General features: G+C 38.8%; 1 protein-coding gene across 3 annotated transcripts in view; it reads left to right on the forward strand.

Annotated features, from left to right (window-relative positions):
- LOC135167805 (protein Fe65 homolog) overlaps positions 1-12,092 on the forward strand; it is a 94,599-nt gene that overhangs the window by 17,806 nt on the left and 64,701 nt on the right. For all 3 annotated transcript variants that reach the window (XM_064131365.1, XM_064131366.1, XM_064131369.1), the window contains one exon: positions 6,000-6,055. The gene's annotated coding sequence lies outside the window, so the exon portion shown is untranslated. The remainder of the gene's footprint in view (positions 1-5,999; positions 6,056-12,092) is intronic.

The raw sequence follows: 12,092 nt of genomic DNA on the forward strand, positions 1-12,092 counted from the left end.
CCCACCCCACTCCACCCTCCCACCCCTTAATTCAGCCGACGATAGATTAGATCCCATTAAAATACATAAATATTTAGATTCGAACGTTTGCTGAATTTATCGTAACTGCAAATACACACGTCAACATACCCCCATCAGACCCCGAGTTCAAGGGATGTTACAGGAATGAAATGAAACGTATGGTGAGTGGCTGAGGGTGCGTGGGGAAGGCGTCGCCCAGGGAATGAGTGAGTGAGTGAGTCAGGGAGGGATGAAGAGAGAGGGAATGGTATTTTCGGGGTCTGAGGCGAGATACGTCCGGAGGTGGACGATTTATGGGGTTGGGGGCTCTGGTAGATCTCTCGCCTCCTCGGAATTTGCAGAAATTTACAGGGAAACGGAGAAGCACCAGTGTGAGCCAAAGTGGGTTGCATGTGTCTGTGTAATGTTCTCACTAACGCGCTTTTGCTGCAACTGAAGTAAAAGTGGGTGATGTAGAGTGAGGGTGGACCCACCGAGTGGGTCTAGTGAGAGTTAAAATGTTAACACCCAACGACACTGCTAGAGTGCTACAGTGTTACCCCCGTTTTCACGGTGTCAGGGGGTGGGAAATTTTCAGTAAAAATTATGGCACTCAGAATCCAAGTGACAATATCATTATTTTTTAGGAGTTACTTGAGAAAAAATAATATAATGGAACAAACAAATTAATAAATTAACTTTTAGATCAATTGACAAATCGTATAATTTTTTTTTAATAGTAAATTAATTAAAATTAATTTTTATTGATTAATTTGGGCTTTTACAATCTTTTTAAAACTTTGTTTACATTTAATGAATATTGTTTTACGGTTACAACAATAATTGATCTTTTAAAAAATTTTTTTATTCAACAAATGAACATTTTTCCGGACGCCAAGAAGAGAAATAGCGGGGGTGGGTGGGGGATCCTTTCAAGTTGAGGGTGCTTTTGACACCCGGGAATTTTTTCAACCTTTTATTACATAACCTCGTTCCTCTGTGATGATATTTGGACACGTGGAATTATGGCGAGGTGGATGGAGAGGAAAAAAAAAAGCCGAGGGAAAAAGTTCTTTGATGGTGGTGAGAGGCCTTGGAGTTTTTTTTTTCTTGTTCCTCCCTTCTTTTTCTTCGATGAAGGGAGAACACTGAATACACCGACGAGGGGCTCGGAAAATGGACGGATTAAGGCGCTCGATAAATCATGATCCTTGGGGGGGAGGGAGGGAGAGACTGCCGGAGTGAAATACCTACACCTGTTTCTGGGGTGATTACGAAAGGGGGGAGGTGCCGTCATTTTTGGTTTGAATTGAACATTTACATTTTTTGGCGGGGGTGGAAGGGCCGTAAAAAATGATTGGCTCAGATAATTCAAGAAGTTCAAGGTCCCTGGAAGGTCACCATATGCTTTCATTCATTAATTTTCATTTCTCGGAAAAAATAAAATATAAATATCATTATTTTTTTTTCATTAAACGATAAATTATATTCTATTACATTATAACTAAATTATGAGGTCTTCGCGCTTTGACTGGAGCTTTTCGCGAATTATTGGTGAACCGCGAATGATTGAAAATAGATTTGGGGGAATTTTTGAATCGATATGTGGAGGATATTTGATTTTTTTCGCGCGGTTTGATTTTTTTATTTGAACTATGGAGCGTGAATTGTCTATTGGCAGATTTTGTAGGTATATGAGCGAAGGGAGAGGCTCCTTATCCCTTGACAAACGCGCCCATTGCGGCTCGTTTGTCCGGAATCATTCTCAGTACCAGAATCCCGTTTTATATTGCAAATACCGGTTATGTCCGACTGAGCGTACTAACTGTCAAAGTGCTTTATCGTACCGGAATGTTTCAGGGTATAAACTGGGCAAACTACCAATTGACAGTCCTGTTATTTTACCTCACCTCCCATTCACGAACTACCATAAACACAGTTGAATTCTGGGTTCCAGAGGTGTTGGTATGTTTGAGGAATGTCCAGTTGGATTTTTTCGAATATTGCTAAATAAACACAACTACAATCATCTAAAAATTCCCTAAAAATTATGTTGACGTCATATTCCCTAGATTTTGTGGGATTTTTTTTAAACCCCAGGAAAATGGAAAAATTCCCATTCAAGACAATAAAATTTCCAGCACTAGAATATTTCTTGATAATTTCTCTCTGGATACGTTGACAGATATTTATCCTGGGCTCATTAACCTCAACAAAATGACAAAAATCTTCGTCATTATCATCACGTGAGCCAATAAACTCTCAGACATTGTAGACTTATCTTGTGAAAAAAAAAATTTTCTCAATGGGGATTACACTTGAGTCATTATTTATCGAGCAATTCTCGTGGTCTCCACCGGCAAAACGCCATATTGTGTTCCGCATTGTGACGCTGTACCAGGAGGTGAACCGAGTGGTAAAGTGTCTCGTGGATGGTGGGTCGCAGGCTCATCACCACTACAACCCACTGGTTAGAACGTTAGTAACGAGGAGCCGGTTTTCTGGACAGTGGAAACGGATTTTCTACTTTGGGATGTTACATTGCCGTATGGTTCACACTAAAGCTCCCAAAATTTATGACGTGAATTAACGTAAGACTTAAATGAAAGTTTGAATAGAGCGAGGGGATTTTTCAGTGAAACAATAGGAAGTGGATTTTGGGATTTTTATGGAGATTAAAAAATTTCATTTGTTCGATTCCGACATTCTCCATAGGTTTTTCATTAATTTTGTTAATAATAAATTCGGTAATTGATGGGAATGAATTGCTGGGGTCGAGAAGTGGAGTTAACTCATGGGAGGTCAAGGATAATTAACGAAATAATCAGTGAAACAAAAATATTTCAATTTGATGGAAAAATATTTGGAAGAAAACGATTCTACGGTTCAGTGATATGGATAAATCTACCAAATAATAAATGAAAGACAGCTATTGCTTACTGTATAACAAAAGCCCTGATGTCTCTTTACTTCTCACCACCTGTCGACGGTCGATACTGTACCAGGAAATATCCGGCTTCATGTCCTCTAGATATATAGAAAATACACCCCGGGTGTACATGACATACAGAAAAAAAAATATCTGTACATACCAGGATTCACATAGAGAGGGTTCCAAGCACAGACAAGTAGGTCGGATACATCATCCCCCTCCACCATCTCCCTCCCCTATCAAATAAAAAACAAATATTCTAGGGATGAATTTCAAGCAAAAAAATACGTATAGATTTTTTTTTGAATTTCTTTCTGCCAAAAAAATAACAGAGGCGGGGGGGATGGTCCACAGGGGGTGAAATTAAATCAGTGAACTCCCAAAGAATTCAAAACCGGTGATATCACCCCCAGAAAAATAGTTTATTTCAATTGAATAATTTTTTTACATAAATTTATGTTTGTTAATAAAAGGCTCAGAATCGTGTGGGTAAATCTCAGGTTTTTTTTGTAAAATTTGATTTTTTTTGGAATAAAAATGCGGAAAATGAAGGGATTGTCGATTGTAGGTGGAATAAAATCGTCGAACGTTCCACACATGTGAACACCAAAGCCACCCCCTTGATGGTGAACAATAAAGTAGAATAGCAGTGTAGAGACTGCATGATGAGTAGGATAGCACAGTCTATGTGGTATTTTGTCGAATGAGGGGGGGGGGGAGAAATGCTAGAAATCGACTATTATTAGGAGTGACCTAGATTACTGGTACCATTGTTTTCGTGGTGGGTGCGGCTTGGTTGAATATCCGTCCACCTCCATATGGTATTCTCACTAGTTTTGCGTTCAATAGGACTCAACTTCCCTGGCATACGGTGTCATCGACCTCTCGGTGATAATGGAAGTTTCACTGCAGTGGTTTGGTTTCATAACTTGATTGTCGGATTCTTCTATTTGTGAAGTTCATTTTATTTTTGTTAGGGAGGTGGGAATGAAGAGAAATGAGGGATCAAATGAATTTCGGATAATTAAAGTTATTTTTGAGAGTTGGGGGACATCTTCATGATTAATTGTGGAAGTATAGGATATTTGACATGAGTTTGGGAATTAAGGGAGGTATTTTCATCCCTCAAAGTGAGAACGAGAATTTTTTTATTGGGACTTGGGGGATATTTTACGTGAAAATATTTATAAAAATTGGATCGAATTTGGGATCGATTTCTGATATTTTTGGGATTTATAAGGAATGGCAGGACATATCAACAAGTTCATGGGGACCATATGGGGCCCATCGACTCTTGTTACCCTGAAATCTCAGCATTTGTTGGGGGAGGGAAAAAAAAGCATAGGGGTAGTATCAGATTGATGAGGGGAGAAATCGTTTAGTCCGAGAGTCACGAGGATAGTGATCGATTAGTTCAGGATTTTATTTTCAACTCACACTACGATAAAAAATCATTTTAAATAAATAATGTGTGGGTTGAAAAATCACGGCCATATTTAATTCTCCAATTAAAAAATTTTCAAATTTACCAAATTAATGATGATTAATCAACTGTCCCCCTCGTTATCAACAGACGGGAAAAATTCACAATTTTAATTTACTACAATTACCCCTATAGTTAATTGATCAATAAAAAATATTATCGTAATTTCCGGGGGAAGGAAAATACGATAAAAATTTCCACAATTCGAGGGGTAGAAATTCGGCAAAAAAAAAAATAGCCAACAGTGACCATGATTGATCATCAATTCTCCTCGTTATCCACCCGATATTCACCCAACATTCACTCCCACCCTCGTGAATGTATCATTAAATTTACATTAAGAAACGAATCTCAATATCAAAAGCAAGCAGAGCACACCATATACCGAGGCAATGGTGATGTGCATATATTCGAGTTTATGGGGAGGCTTTTCATGCCAGTGGCCTCTGCATCTTTCTCTGATTTCCCGAGGGGAGTTTCGTTTGCTTCTACGCGTGTACCAGTCTAGGGCGATCCTGGAGAGTGGCCTTTCCTCGCGCATCCACACTAGAGTGTGAGAAAGAGAGAGGGTGAGAGGAGGAATGACAGAAGGGACGTGTAATGAAAAAGAAAAGTACTGGAGAAAGAAAAGGAAGTTGGAGGAGAATGATATTGGCGTGTCCACGAGCTGGTGTAGCTGGAGCTGGGGCCACCAGTGAGGCATGATTTATTTTATCGCTTTTCCAGAGCCAGCATAATTCCACCATCCGTAGAGAGTTATATTTTCCGTCTCCTTCGGGGTAACTTCACGTAGAAACGACAGTCCGGGAGTTACACCCCCTGCGTCATCTTGTCCCGAAGCTCTACAATTCGGAATTTTTTTTTTTTACTTGACTTTTTTTATTGGAAAATCGAGAATCTGATGGTAGATCAACAGGTTCATGGGGACCATGTGAAGGGCTTCGACGTCTGTCACGAGGAAATTTTGGTAGTCACTTGGGGAGGGCAGTACTTGAGGTATTTTGGGGGTTGGAAATATTCGATAGATTTTTTTCCCTGAAAATTCTGAGTTACAGAATTTTTTTTTGATTTAATTCTGGTCGTTTGAAGTAATTAGGTGTTGACAAAATTGGCGAATTGTTTATGTGAATCAAATGAATGATTTATTCATTGAGACAGTTGGAATAATTAAAATGCGATTTTTCGGGGTATCAGACCCAGTTACCGGACAGGCAGGAGAGCATTTACTTTACGGTAAATTTTTCCGTTCTAAATGAACAAATGACTGTGAAACCATTATGGTTACCCAGTGTATGGGATATTGGTGGGCTGTACCAGATGGTTGGTAATTGCGGTCGTTGGATATTGGGGGTTAAGAGACCACGGAACGAGGGAAATATGAGAATTTATTTTAATTCAATTTTTACCGAAAGATTAACGGATTTTCCATGGGACAGGGAATGCAAAATTGTGGAGTAATTTAATATTTTCTGGTAGTTATTATGTTGAAAGTACGAGAAATTAATGTTGAAATTAATTTAACTGAAACATCTGAATCTGGTGATTAATTAAATGTCTAATGGTACCTTATGTCTCCCTGTGCAGGTGTTTTCCGAATGATAAACCGAGCGAGGCCGAGGGCGTCCCGTACAACAACTCTGGTAAGTAATTTAAATCAACTTAATCCACTTCAATTACACACTCGAGGAGTTGGCATAATTACCAAATACAACCGGGAACTTTGTTTCGTTGATTGTCTTGACAATTTCCTTTTCACTCGTTCGTTTTTTTTTCACTGGCCGAGGGGGAGGGGTAAAAATTCTAATCTTTTAAATATTTATTTGTCGTTTGGGAATTTAACTTCAGAATATTTTAAAGAACTCTGGAACTTTTGGGAATACTTCGTGTGAGAGATAATTATTTAGGGCCTTTTGGTAACAATTTCGATTGATCGACTTTATGTCAGCTCCTTCAAAGGTTTGATAATTCAAACCAGTCCGAGAACTCGACAGCACCAACTTCTGGGGTAATTAAGTCAAACCGTCTAGTTGACAGGCCTCCATTGTACCCGGCAAATGGCCTGTTTAGTCTGGATACACGTTTCCACCCTTCTATCACCCCCTAGTTCACCCACTTTGTGATCGTGCACAGATCCACTTGCCAATCGATCATTCCACCTCTTACGCTGTCATTGTCGGATAGAGTAATATCACTAGCAGATGGAAATGTTTATTGCATCACAATTCTCCGAAATTCTCAAGAAACATGGGCCTTGAAATTATAAAATATTGAAATTATAACATTTTTTAACTTTCACTGGAATTAAGTAGTTGATAAACTCAATCTCTTCGTCTTTTAAATTTTTAATTATCTGCAACTTTGAATCGATGGATTGTAACGTGCAGAATACAAAATTTCTGTCTTCCTTCATCGTATATCTTCCTCCCCTATTAGTCGTCTTTAATTTTAATTGCATGTGGTCTTCAATGATTCAGGGAATCGATGAATCACTGGGAGAAGAATTTCCTCAAATAATAGGGGAGTTCGTTCACAGCAAATGACTCGTAGAGTTTGATATGAATGAGTGAACAGCTAGCAACAGTTAACGAATTATTCACTTGCACTAGTAGAAAGTTTTCCGTCACATTTGATGGAACACCAGGTCGAGATTTTCATTGAGTTGTATAGTAAAGTTTAATGGAAATTGAAGTTTCGGAGGTAGTGCATTAGCGACGAAACAGAATAATTCATATTCAGAGTGAAAATGTATGAAACAGTCGCGAAAATTTCACGAATCAGAGGGAATTAAAATTGAAGGAGAAATAATTACTGTTCGAAAAATTATATCGATTAAAATTTGACATGTTTAGGGAACGGCTTAGAGGGTTGAAAGACCCCACGTTCTGTCGTGTCTGGAACTGATGGAGGGAATAATTAATCGAGATAACTGCGATTTAGATAATTGGGGAAGAGTTTTTCCATGAAATTGATTATTAACAACTGTAGTTCAGTTCAAGCAACTGGAAAGTAATTGTGAACAGCGTTGAAAAAGTTTCTTTAATGGTAACGAACCTCTTGAACTGGTAACGATGGATGTAGCTGCATAAGAGCTTTTGATGGATCGGTCATTTGTGAGATGAGAGTGAAAGAAAAGGGCATTCGTGAAGCTCTGACGAAGCATTTCTCATTCTGGGGGAACTTGGATTTATTGAAAGGTCACTATTGGGGTCATTTTCACAGAAAAAATACCGGAAATGTTGGGAAAAATGTGGTCATAATCCTTTGAGAGAGTCAACAAAGGACAAACCCAAAAAATCACTATCGACTTGACTTGACTCGATTGATGTTCTTGATATAAATAATTGTTTTTTGTCAACTGAGTCAGACCCAGATTTTCCTGGATGTTCACTTTCACAGGTAAATAATGTATTTGTTGAAGAAAATATCCAGTGATGCAAACATCGCTTATCTCACCAACACCAACACCAGAAAGTAAAAATTCTCCTGGGATTGCTCAGGGTGATCTTTCTCGGTTGGTGTCTCACCGGATGTCGACTTCCCCCCCCCCTTGTTCAATAATCGAACGGTAAAATATTTGTCAACGTGACTTAAACAACTTTCGATTGGTAGATTCACCTTTGGTGTCAGGATATGTTCAATCCCTGGGTGAAAAGAAAATGTGGGAATGTTCATTGGTGTATGTAGTTGTACAGATCTTCTGGTGCCCATGGGACTGACCCTTGGTTTTTCTGGGCTTGGTCACATGTGATTGAGAGCCAGTGGTACAACAAACCCCCCCCCCCTTTACCTTTCTCTGGTCCCTTCTGATGCGGGTTAAATTAACCCCCTGGACTTTTCTACCAGATATATACTTCTGTCACTGCCCCTTGTGCCTCTTTCTGTCCTACGGGGGTTTGGAAAGTTCAACTGGGGGAGACCTCGAGTACGTCAATCGTTCCTTTTTCGCAGATTTTTTTTTTTTTATCTCTCCCAGGGGATTTCATTCCACGATTTCACTCTGGTTGATTCATCAAAATTGATGACCAGCTATTTCATTCGCTGATTGAATTATTTTGAAATTGAAGGCCAGATTTGCGGGGGTGGGATTGAGGGGGAGGTTTATTATTGCCGATCACTAATTCAATCGCGGAGACCGATATAAATTTTTTAGAAAAAATCCTGGGGAAAATTAAAGTAGAAATCGTGGAATTATTTTATCTTGAGGGAATCAATTCCATCGTATTAATTCCTATTGAATTATTCCCTGATCCTCTTTTACAACCTCTTTCGATAGTCGATATTTTATTGATTGCCATTTTCACTCTAATTTTCGTCGATAATCGACGCTCGAATGATATCCACAATTGCATCGTTGAATCGTTGAAATTCCCATTTCATTGACAGCGAGACGAATATCGAAATAGTGATAGTACTGATGATTCAGACATTATCCCAAAATGGAATCTCGACAGCTTTCAATATTTCCATTTCCGCTTGAATATTTTCGATAACCATTGGAACATTCAAAAATCGTATCACTGATTGCTCCACTTGTCAGCAAATTTCCGATCGTGAGAATTCATCACGAATTCAATTTTTGTAATTTAAAATTGATTTATGATTACCTCACTCGTCAAACGACTTTTTAATTTTGTAAATTCATTAAAAATTTCATTTCCTCCTCGATTTTCGAATTTTAAATCCTTCGAGGATGATTGAGTACTCAGGAAAAAAGTAAATGGAAGTCCTCAGTTATGAGAAAAAAAAATTTAAAGAAAAAATTGTCTGGAGTCTCGTCTGCCAGTTGCTCTGAATGCTCCCTGGGCTATGACATAAAAAAGAATAGCACCGGGTGGTGATGGTGCAAGAAGTGAAGTGCAGTTGGTACCTGTTCAGTGTGGGTCACCATCTACTCTCGTATCCATTGTCACGCATTTTACGCCCACCTCTGGAGGGTCACACAGAATACCATCTTCTGTTCTTGTTGAAACACTGGATGTATCACCATCTCCATCCTGCCCTCTTTTACCTTTTATTTTTACCAGTTTTTTTTTTTTCTTCGCTTTGTTCTTGAAGATATATCACTACCTCTCCCTCTTTTTCGTTCTTCAACACGGTAGACTTCCTCCTACATGTACTCTTTTAATCTTTGGAAAGATACTGGAATGGCTGAGGCCAGAAAAGAGCTGTAAGACCTCCTCCAATTTTGGGTATTTTTATCATCAAGAGGGAGCTGGAGCCCTAGATCATTTCTACCAAATTATTTTTTTTATCCCTTTTAAAAAATCCAGCCCAACATATATTTTCGCACTTTATTCTATCAATTTATTTATTATTGAAATAATTTTTTAAATTCGCGTACGTTTTGGGAAAAATCGATAATAAAATCTTTTGTCATTTCACTTGATAATTTTCGATACTCTGAATATCGTTAATATATTTAAAAAATGGAGCTTTATTCTGGGGATGGAAAAACATTAAGTGACGCACCCACACATAAACGGTATAGGGTAAAATACATAAAGGATAGTGCCTGGTGGTGTCCTTGTTCCTGGGTGTCCTCATGTCGTTCATTTATATAGTACAGTGCTTTATCGTCATGTAGCGACTTCATTACTCGGTAGTATTAATAAAAGGCTGGGGTAAAGCACTCACTGGAAAGCTCCATCTTTCTGAAACACTGGCATTTGCCACTGTTGCTTTATGCCAGGTGAACGTAAAATAGGGGATGAAAAAAGTTGAGTTGAAAATGTTACTGATGTCGTTTAGTCCACCCTCGCTGTGATTATCGTTGTTGCTAAGATGATTTCGTTCAGATGAACCGAATGAGTTGAGTGGAGCTGAGCTACAGCTGAACTGTTTGTTATATTTCTGGAGTGATGCGGTAAAATGGTTTAGTATTTCTTTACTGCATCATTTGGGGTGATGGGGTGGTCCTGTGGTTGAATGGACGAATCGTATGTCTGAGCAATTTGGTCATTGGCTGTCTCGTTAAAATAGTTAAATGAATTTTTTTTCTCTTCAATTTTTTCGATGTTTAATATAGTGAAAGTGTGTCGATGTCTCGGGTCGTTACATTCCCGGATGAACTAACCTTGGATATGCAGTTGTGAACGAGCACTCGTGTAAATTAAACCCGAGTCCTAGAGCTCTTTCTGGACTTCTCTCAGGCGTGACGAAGTGGTCTGGTCTCTCGTTCTCGTGTCATACTCCTCATCCCTCTCTCAAAAGAGTCCAAATTTTCTTTCTACACTTGAAAAAGAAAAAAAAAAACATTTTTTTCCCACCACTTCTCCATCACCAGTTTTCTTCCCACTTCCCTACCTGCGAGCTTTTTTTTCATGTATGAAACTCTTGGTGGTAACTTGCTCACTCTCCAACTGTTTGGTTGCACACAACGCTCAAGGGTTTATGCTGTTACCACTTCACCCATAGTTTACGAAAAAATTCACGACCAAGAAAAACTCGCAACTGTTTTGTACACATACGTGTATGCAGTGAGTTTTATTTGTGCGCGTTATGCACTTGGGGTAGGGACTCTTCTGGGAGATTTTTGAGAGCTCACGAGAGTTGTGTCAATTGCTGTCGTTGTCATCGAAGGGGGAGAACAGTAAATGAAAAATTAAAAATTATTTCTCCTGCTGATTATAATTTTCAAAAAATCTAGTTGATCAGGATTTTGTTATAAATATTCTTGGTCATATAGTAAAATAAAATCGATATTCCCTGGTCTGGTAAACATTTAATTCAGATGAGGAGAAATATCTGGAATATTCAATATTCAATCGAATTGGGTTCGTTCATCCTCTGATGGTACCATCCTGGTGTCTCTCTCAGTATTTTTCTGATTTCCAAAGATGTAAATAGTTTTATTTCATCATAATGTTTTTTAAGACGGAAATAACTGCAAATTGTTGCTATCAGTGAAGCCAACACTTATCGAGAATGAATATCGGATTACGTGTTTGCAGTGGTTTTTCTCATGCAAGTGAGTTAGCTGTTAAATATTTCATGTAGGACGTTTATTATTTTTTTTATCGATCTCTCCAACAAACTGGGTATTTAAATTCCCCTCGTGGCAATTGCAATCGATATACATTTGAAGTACATTTTGGGAAATATATCGATAAGATACATTGAGCTATTCTTCATTTTTATTGGGGTCCCTCATCGAAGCAGTTGGATTGGCCTTTGATGAGTGATTGCTTCAGTATTATATACTGGTGAATTGAGGCGATACGATGCTTCAGTATTATCGTAATTGCATCGTAATTGACGAAATATAAAGCTAGGGCTGGTGGAGTGTACAGACGAGAGCAATTGTGATGGCTAGCCACGTACTGTTATGGTGGAAGTTGAGAGTATTCCTGGGGATAGGGTGGAAGAAGGTATCAGGAGTGAGAGCCGCTGTGGGTTGGCGCCAGGTTGGCTGGACTCTCCGACAGGGCGATCAATCAACCTGCTGCTGTTGTGGTTTATGCCTCGAGCTTCACCTTCGTGGCTTTATTTTTTTTTTCTTTTATTAGGGGGCGAGGATACGGTGATTAGGAATTTGATGGTGGAGTTTTAGAAATTTTTTCGTGTACTGGAGTCAGGAAATAATTTTTTTTTCCTTTTGAAAACTGCAATTTTCCGGTTTTTTTTTATTATTGGGGAAGAAAACACCCTGAGAGGGCCACAATGCACCCCCCGAAATGG

Source organism: Diachasmimorpha longicaudata, chromosome 12, assembly GCF_034640455.1.
Source record: "Diachasmimorpha longicaudata isolate KC_UGA_2023 chromosome 12, iyDiaLong2, whole genome shotgun sequence".
NCBI lineage: Eukaryota > Metazoa > Arthropoda > Insecta > Hymenoptera > Braconidae > Diachasmimorpha > Diachasmimorpha longicaudata.